Source organism: Netta rufina (assembly GCF_964035555.1).
Source record: "Netta rufina genome assembly, chromosome: 13".
Classification (NCBI taxonomy): domain Eukaryota; kingdom Metazoa; phylum Chordata; class Aves; order Anseriformes; family Anatidae; genus Netta; species Netta rufina.
This window is the reverse complement of record NC_140136.1, coordinates 4,752,339-4,762,056: the sequence shown is the minus strand read 5'-3', so window position 1 is coordinate 4,762,056 and position 9,718 is coordinate 4,752,339.

Here is a 9,718-nt window from a genome sequence, read left to right as displayed (position 1 = left end):
GCATCAGAAATCCAGTGCAAGCTGCCTACAAGAGAGAGCAGTAATAGGAAAACAACATAGAATTACACTTTCAAAGTCTGTTTTGTAGTATTTTCCCCTTTTCTTTCAAAGCAGTGTGAGTCACCTGGGGAATGTCAAAAAGAACTCAAAAAGTGAATTCACTGTCAAAACTACTTAAAATATATGAGTTTCCATTTTGCAAAACCTTGAGAGAAGTAGACAAAATATGCTGTGTTTTATTTTGATTGACGAATGGCAAGAATTAAAACTAAGCAGATTCTGAAAAGAATACTGTGAGCACTAAATATTTTTTTTTAGCAATTATTTTGAGCCAGTGAACCTCTGTGGCTCTTAAATAGCAATTTCAGGCATAGAGCAAATGTTGCATGTGAGCAGAGCAAATGACTTGCATGTCACACGCTTATCAGTTGTGGTCAGCCTGTGAACAACCTGACTATGCAGAAGTGCTGCATCTATGTAGATGTGTGGAATGTCTGGCTTGGAGGGCATCCTTCAGTCATATCTGATGGTATAATTCCCTGTCTGCTGTCTGTAGGTACAGAAGAGTGGGTCTTGAGGCAGCCTTGAATCATCCATTAAAATAGCTTGCAGTGTATTCATAAAGGCATAAGAATTCTAGCTCAGAAACAATAACAAAAATCATTTATATATCCTTATACTAAATATGAGAATCCTGGAGCTACCTGAACTGTGTCTCTGACCTTGCTCTCCATGTTGTGTGGGTAAATCCTTGCATTTGAATAGGTTAACTTCAGTATGACAGTTTGTCCCCTGGGCTTTGTGATATGTCTGTGCTGGACAGCTTGTAGGATTGAGACCTCTCTCTTCATCTGCATTCTGCTTTTTCTTGTTTTCTGCCTAGTTATGTACAGTGAAAGAATTGTGTCAGATTATGTTATAATTAGTGTAAATATTATGAATATAAGAAAGCTGTGGTTAAGATATTGTGAAATTTAAACGACTATCATGATAATGAACTCATTTAATTATTTATTTATTAATTTAGTTGGTCTTCAAAACATAGTAGGAAACAGTCATTCCTCACTTTACAGTGACAGATTTGACTTTAAACTTGACATAGATCAGATTTTGCACAATCTATTTGTTCATGCTATCTCAATAATTTCCTATAAGACTCTGTTTTTCCCTAACATTTTAATGGACTTTCTGAATCTATCTTAAATTGTATATTACCATCAAATAAATAGAATTCCACTTCTACTTTTTGTATGATGGAATGCTTATCCAGCCTTTTTAACTTCTTCTTTCCTTCCTTCCTTCCTTCCTTCCTTCCTTCCTTCCTTCCTTCCTTCCTTCCTTCCTTCCTTCCTTCCTTCCTTCCTTCCTTCCTTCCTTCCTTCCTTCCTTCCTTTTTTTTTTTTTTTTTTTTTTCTCTAACCTGCAATGCTGGGCTCCACTACCATTTTCACTTTAAAGAACTAGACATTTAGAGCTGATGCCATGCTATAGCACGTCTTGCATATATCCCAGCATGCAGAGAATCAAACTATGTTGCAGTCGATTGAAGAGATTGTATTGATATGTGCAATTACAGGCTAGGACAAGATATGTCAGGATAGAACCATTTGCAGTGTAAATAGGGTGTTATCTGCCATAACCTTAGATGAAATGAAGCTGAAATGGACTGCAAAGAACTCCTTAAATCAGCAACTACACAGAACTAAATAAGCAGCTGTAGGGAGCCACATAAGGTGGAAAGCTTGAGTAATGAACTCATTTATTCTTCTTTTATTGTATGTTACTTCATCAGATTCTGTTTGCAACTTAAAATACTTAACCAGTAAAATTACTTTTGTCATCAAAATATAACATGCCAACAGTACCATCTCAGGAAGCAGTAGTATTTCATCTGTGGAAATAAACCTTAGTCTACTGCTTTTATATTACTCAATTGATTTCTTTTTGGCATTATTTAATTCTGCCTTTTTTTTTTTTTTTTTTTTTTTTTTTTTTTCATTGAACCAGTAGGGTGGGAGAGAAGCACAAGACTCAAAACTAGATCTAAACAAGCTGCATCGGAGGTCTTACTAAGATGTGCAAAAACATTTGGTTAGAGCAGTACTAACAAGACTAAAACAACATCCATGTTGTGAGAAGAACAGGAGTAGAGAGAACAGGAATGTTCAAAATTAGGATTAAGCATTCTATTTAGATTAGAAATGAATATTTTTAAAGGAGAGCAGGGTTATGAATAAAAATGCTAGTCTGAGTTCTTGGCTCAGATAGGGGTTTTCTGAGTGAACTTCAGAAAATCGATTTGTGTCCTCTAATGAAGCACTTTTTCACTGTGCTTGTTTCATTTGTGTTTCTGAAGCTCAATTTGGAGGTGCTATGCAAATATTGATAAAGCAGGAGACCTGTTGTATAGGGCTTCAAGAGTTTTTGGAAAGTATGCAAGATAGACATTCAGAAGGGGTTATCAGTGACTTCTTAGGATATCTGTTCCTCATCAATATTGCTTGTGGAAAGTGCCATACTTTTGGTGATGTGGAGATGACAAGCCAAGTATTATAGTTTCTTTTTCCTGTTCCAGTAATAGAAAAACTTAGACTATCTGTTCCACGTTGAGAAAGGAAAAGGATTTCGACGCTAATGGCAGTCACCCTGAGAGAGGGTGCTGTTGTACCATAGCGTTGATGTATCACAAGTATCTGACATCGTTAATATCAGCATTATATTTGGAGTCATGGTAACAGTCATTACAGCTTAATTACCATCTTGGTGTTTCATGCAGTGTATGTGTGCTGAATCAAGAAACAATAGGAAGACGGAAATCAACTTTCCCTCCGGACAGCTGTTCACAGATCAGAATGACATAACCTAGGCGGTCATGCCATGACTATCTTGAATTTTATAGCAGGGTTTCACTGTGGTCATCTTTAGTGCATCAGTTTATATATATATGAAAAGTCATTATTATAAAAGATGATGAAAATGTCTTCGATTATTTTTGCAAGGATTCTTAAAGCATAGATGATTACCTTAGAATCTGATGAAATACCAGTGGTATTCATATAATTAAAATAGGTTACAAACATCAGTATTTAACAGTGCAAAAGCATGTTATCCAGTATCACTGAGGTGCCCCATAGGTAAAAGGGCAAAATTTTAGCCTATCCTGAACTTTTACTTCATGAATAATTTCTGTAATGCAAAGGAAGTACACAGGACTCTAAGGGCTGAAGTATTGAGCCCCTTTGTACCTGATAAGATTATAAGCATTAGTGCATTAATAAACATCTGATGAAAAGGCTAGCAAAATATTATTGAAAAGACTTTCACAGATGTTTTTGCTTTCAGAGTAAGGGAGGACAGGTTTTGGGATGAAATTCTGAATGTGTTTGATTCAGTCACTTAAAGCAAGTCTTCTCCTAAGTTAAATGGGCAACTCCTTTGGAACAGCATTATACACTTACATTTCAGTAATTGTCCGATTAGTTTTCAAGTGTGATTCAAGTGCATCCAGCTGCCCTGATTTACCACACTGATAATGATGAATGGCTTCCCTGTTGTAGTAAATTCTAATTTAATTCCGCTATCTGTAGGTTTGCAGAAGTTTTACGTACTTAGCTAGCAAAAACAAGATGTCAGTCTGCTATGAATCATTGGCACTAATAATTGAACATCCAGCTGATGGTTGGAAATGTACTACTTTGATCATTTGGGGGATCTAAAGGATATTTCAGCTTCACAAGCAGCTAATCATGTGCTATACTGTATGTAGAACAAACTGGAGGTAAAATATGTTCTTTAATCTGTGTCTTGTACTGGGTTAATTTCCTATCTGTGAATAACAAATCTGCAGGTATCAGTGCTGAGGATGAGAAGAGATGTGTCAGAAGGAACTCCAAAGCATGAGTTTGTTCTAGCATTTCAGTAGGATTCTCAGGGGAAGCTGTATTTACTGAGGAAATGTTGTAGTACTTGGTGCTTTCATTTTCATGATACTGTGTTCTAGGTCTAAGTAGTGGTCTTCCACTTCTCTGGCACTTGTAATAGTAGGACAGGCACTGGCATCAGAAATGATATTGCCCATTTTAGTTCTGTAATTACCTTGAAAACATTGCAAAAGTAACATTATTTTGCAGAGGAATGATCAGGTAAGAAGTTGAACATCTAAGTAAAGTAAAGGAAAACAACTTCAAAAAAGGATGCAATCTCTTTTTTGCTTCAGCTGTATTTAAATTAGATAACCTCTGTAAGCATTACTTAATGGCAACTTGGTATTTACAATAACAGTTTTCTTATGCATCCGTGTGATTTATCTGTACCATGAAATTAATGATAGTAGAATTCAGAATTTGTAAACGTTTTATCATGACCTGATATATTACTTCATTCTGAGCCAGTCCAAATTAAGTGGTTCTGGCACAAAGCCGTGCCTTTGAAATGGATTTGTTCAGAACCCAAAATTCTGAAGGTTGTAGACTCTGTCAAAACAAGGTAAATCCCCTTACTCTACAGTGGGGCACGGTTACTAAGATTTCAAAAACAGGCTAGTTATAAAATGAATTTATCTTGTTCAAAAGTCTTATTTGGACATGTTTTATCCTAGAATGGTAACGTGAAAGATATGTTCAAAGTGGGAACTATTCAACTGGGAGTGTGCAAGAGCTGTAACACTGTTATTTTCTGCAAGGTATTTTTGCTCTTAGTTTTCATTCCACTTAACAGAAATTGTGGGTGCAGCATCTGGTTATAACTAATTTTGATTTTTTTTCTACTTTTCAGGGAAAAGCAAGACCTGAATACGCGTGGGATTGAAAGATATGAATTTTTGTTTGATTTTTGTAGCAAAGGAATTCTGACTGGGCTTTGTACTTAATGTATTTCTTCTTTATCTTTCAGAGAATATCCAGCTAGTTGAAACAGGATTTGTGCTGGTTGACAATGCTGGATTAATTCCAGGACATACATGAGCTTAATTTGTCATTCATTCTAGGAATGCATAAGAATAAAACATCAGATGCATTATGGACAAGTTGTATAAATTGAAATGTTCTTCTGAATGATGTAGAAGAATGACATGTTCTAGAAACTGGATGTTGCGTATAATGAAATTTTTGCCCATCTAATATGCAATCTTGAAGTTACAAAAAAATAGCAATAATAAAAAATGTTGTAAAGGAATTCTTTATACACTATCTGAACAAAACGTTATAGAGGAAAATTGCTTAATCAATTTACATTTTCAGCTTTAACAACTCACAATTATTATTATCATAAGAATGTCTGTTTTAGCAGTCATCATTTTAACACTTTTAAAAGGAAGGCATTATCTAGTAAAATTCTTTTCCCAAGCTGTTACTGACATTGCCTTTAAAAATACTCTGGAAAATCTTGGGAAAGCAGTTTGAATGACCAGTGAGAATCCCTTGAGTGCCATATGGTTAATGGAAAAGCCAGAAGACTTCACTGTTTGTGTTTCTTGTGTAGTTTTGGTCCTGGCTCTTTTTCATAACCTCATAAATTAAGGTAATCTGTGCTAGGAGCAGGCATCAACTAAATCAGGCAGTTAACCACACATAAGTAGCACACACATTGTAACTTATTAGTCAGGATCATCTCACCTTCCAAGATGTTTTATCTGCTTATGGAGAAAATGCCTTCCATAACTGTAATTTAAAGAAAAACAACACAAAATGAGTCACAGTTTGTAAGTGTTAATGAGAATACATTATGCAGCCAAACTCTCCCTGTGTTGTGTTTGCAAAAGGATCACACTGCTTCTGCCGTTCCACATTTATTTTATTTTTTTGTCAGGGATGGCCTTCTGATTGTGTTCTAAAGTTTACTAACTTGGGAAAGAATTTCAAAGTTGGAATGGCCCTTTTGAAAGCAGGCTAGAAGCAATGCCCCCATTTAGATAGCAAATTTATTTCCCTTATTATCTCTGGTAAGATAAACATGACATAAAGCAGTCAAACCAGGACTGAATAAGGAGGCAGGCCTCCAATGCCTGTAGACTGTGCTTTAAGAAAGCATCTCTGCTGCCACTGAATCCAGTTTTTATATGTAATCTTTGTGTAAAATCACATCATTTGTGTGTTCCATACTTTGTACTTATTAAAACTAGAATTATTAGATTATTGGAGTTATTAGATTTCTTTAACAAGTTACCCACTGGTTGCTTCTGGCCATAAAAGCTGAAGTTAACGTCATGGCCTGATATCTTGGGATGAAGGTGCTATGGAGTATGAACTTTTATTTTCCTCTTTTGTGGAGTGAAAAGAGTACAAAAATTATGGCTAAAGTATACCTATGTATGTAAATACAGAATCACACAGAATCACAGAATTTTCTAGGTTGGAAGAGACCTCAAGGTCATCGAGTCCAACCTCCAACCTAACGCTAACAGTCCCCACTAAACCATATCCCTAAGCTCTACATCTAAACGTCTTTTGAAGACTTCCAGGGATGGTGACTCCACCACTTCCCTGGGCAGCCTGTTCCAGTGCCTCACAACCCTTTCAGTGAAGAAGTTCTTCCTAACATCTAACCTAAAACTCCCCTGGCTCAACTTAAGCCCATTCCCCCTCGTCCTGTCACCAGGCACGTGGGAGAACAGGCCAACCCCCACCTCGCTACAGCCTCCCTTGAGGTACCTAAAACGAGCGATAAGGTCACCCCTGAGCCTCCTCTTCTCCAGGCTGAACAAGCCCAGCTCCCTCAGCCGCTCCTCGTAGGACTTGTTCTCCAGGCCCCTCACCAGCTTCGTCGCCCTTCTCTGCACTTCATTCATTCTTTGCAAAAGGATGCCTTCTCTGCACTACTTCATTCATGGTGGCTGTAGCCCACTTACCACATCATGCTGGAGGGCTGCAAAACAGCACTCTTAAGAAAGTTTGAAATAAAATATATATATATATTTTTCCCTCTGTTGCATGTATTCTGTGGCTGCACTTGCAGCCTTTGAGCTGTGATTTTCACATTGCAGTTACACTTTCTAAAGCTGCTTGGTGATGGAGCTATCCAGTTTTAGTAGATGAGCTGTACTCTTGCAGGTGACATACTAAATGTAATGTAAGTCTTTAATACCATTCAGATCAGGCTTCATCTTCTTTCATTATAATTCATCATCTTTCATTATAAATACTGATTTTATAAAAGCTTTACATGTTCTCTGGCATTTTAGTAAAATGGAACTTTGTGCAGAGAGACTTTGTAACAACATGACACAAAAGTATATAATTGCATTCATAAGAATGGATGAAAATAATTGTTTCAAATTCTTTCCTTTTTATTACAAGTCTTTGTATTTTTCTCTTAACTTTCTGGCTAGCATTACTGTAAACGTGTACTCTGATTTTAATAGACAATACGTAGAGCAGAGCACCATTGTTCAGATGTGTTATTGTACAGTCCTGGGCTATGGTTTAGCCTTGGCTTTCTTCATAAAAACTATTTTTCTTCACTTGTATCTGTCCCTTTACACATGTGTGTCTTTATTGTCTACACTTCTCTCGGCTTCAGCAGAGAGATGCTAACACCCTCTTCTGATGAGTCTGCAATTCCAGTCTTCACTGCCCACTTCTTATTTTTTTCAGCTTCCTACTTTTGCTTATGTTTCTGTCATTTTCCAAAGACACCCTGTGTAAGCATCTACAGTGTGATTCACTGCTGACCTTAAAATTCTGTTATGATGTCTATAAAACATTATTTGATGCTCTTTAGGTTACTTGTAATCAAGAGCCTGTCAAGTTGATCACTACTGACTCAATCTATACTTCAGTGTCTGTGCCCAACACCTGCACTTTCCTGTGAATTTAGTTGGTAACATTTGGGATGAAGAAACTGTCCTTTTCACTTCCTACTTGCATCGCTTCTAGCACAAAGGGAGCAGCTCTGTGGTTAGGCTATCTGGCTGCCACGTAGCAGTTACTAAACGGAGAACTGGGAAATGTCACAGGAGAAATTAAAGGGAAGGCATTCTAGCACCAGGGTGCAGGACTGAGTGCTATGATATTGAAGGTTTAATCTATGATTTTTTGACTAATTAGGGAATCACCTTTCTTTGCCTCTGTTCATTCATGTGTACAGTAGGAACAATAATTCTATCTTGCCTTGTAGAACATTTATGATAGTTAAGTGTTCAAATGTTCCTAAGGGAAAGAAGCACCATTTAAAGACAGATCATGCCAGCATACTTTTTTTCTTCAAAATAACTCTTTTCTGTCTATTTTCTGCTGTAGAGTCTGATATCTAGAGGTGTAAAGGTTATCTAATACTTGCCCACTTTTCTGAGTACAGGTGGGTGCCTTGTCTCTGTTTGCCAGTTTGAATACATCTGTGGGGATGGATGAGCCAGTTATCACTAATTAGACACATGGAACCAAAATTATCTTCCTAATTACGCAAATAGATTCCATGTGCAGAAGTTGGCTCCTGAAGTTCTGCCAGTATCTGCTCATTTCTATCAGTACTTCCATTGGTCTAGTTTTCCTGACTACTTTGAAAGCACATTTCTTTTCTCCTTTCCAAAGACATGTAGTGGTGTTCTCTGGAACAGTCTCTCCTTGTTTTGTACAACTAGTTTTCAAACTACGGTGTTTATTCAACAGTAATAGTAATCAACTCTTGCCACTAGATAAAAAGATAAGAACTTTTACACTTTTATATGATACTGGAATTCTAATTTAACATCACCAAAATAGATTTGATCCGAGTTTTTACTTTATTTAAAAATAAGATAAAAACCCAATTTAAGGGAAGCAAAAATTGCTCCTAGGCTGGCACTTTTAAATCCTGGTTTTAGCCCATAGATTTTATCATAAAGTTAAATTGAAAAACCAGAATATTTAACAAGTAACATAAAATCCTTAAGAATTGGAGGTGCTTTCCGCTTTAAAATGCTATAACTCAGAAAAAGGGAAATTGAAAACACATATGAGCTCATTATTAATAGTAATCGAGATCTAAAAGCTGCCTTGGATATTTGTGCTCGCCCCCTTAAAGTTAATAGAAACCATCTCATATGTCTGAGAACTTCCTTAAAAACTTATCTGGAACAGTTATTGGGTGTGAACTATCTAATTATATTCCAGCTTGTTAGAATATAAATTCTCTAAATGGAAACACCTTTAGGTTCTTCATGTTCAAAATACTGTCCACGACTTTACAGATTTTTGCCCTTCAGTCAGTAGTGAAAATGTGGCTCAGCAGGGAGTAAAAGTGGTGGCCTTCTGGGGGTGATTTGCATCCTGTGCTTCAGTTCTGTTCCCAGGGACATTTGTTCAGCTGCAGAGGTGATGTCCTGAGCTGCAGCAAATTAAAAAAATATACTTTGTCATGGAGAACAGGTTCTCCTAACACTGCTGTCATCGTGATAGGTCAACAGTGTGGGCTATAGATAGCTGTTCATTTTAATAATTGTATCCAGAATCTGATATATATAAATCCAGGGACAAGATACAGAACCTGTATGCCATCTGACATTTTTGACAAGCTCTCCAGAATTAATTGGTCTAGGAGCTACTGTGCTCAGCTTAATTATGGAAAGGCTGCATCTGTGTTCAAAGCTGTTGAGTGAGAAAGAAGAAAGTAAAAATGTCCACTAGGTTTGATTGACTGCTTTCAGTCTGATGAATAAAGACAGATGGTTACTAGTTATTTTTCCTTAATGGATTTTGGAGCTCCATTTGGTGGATGAATTAAAGTTATAGGTCCCAAATCTGCC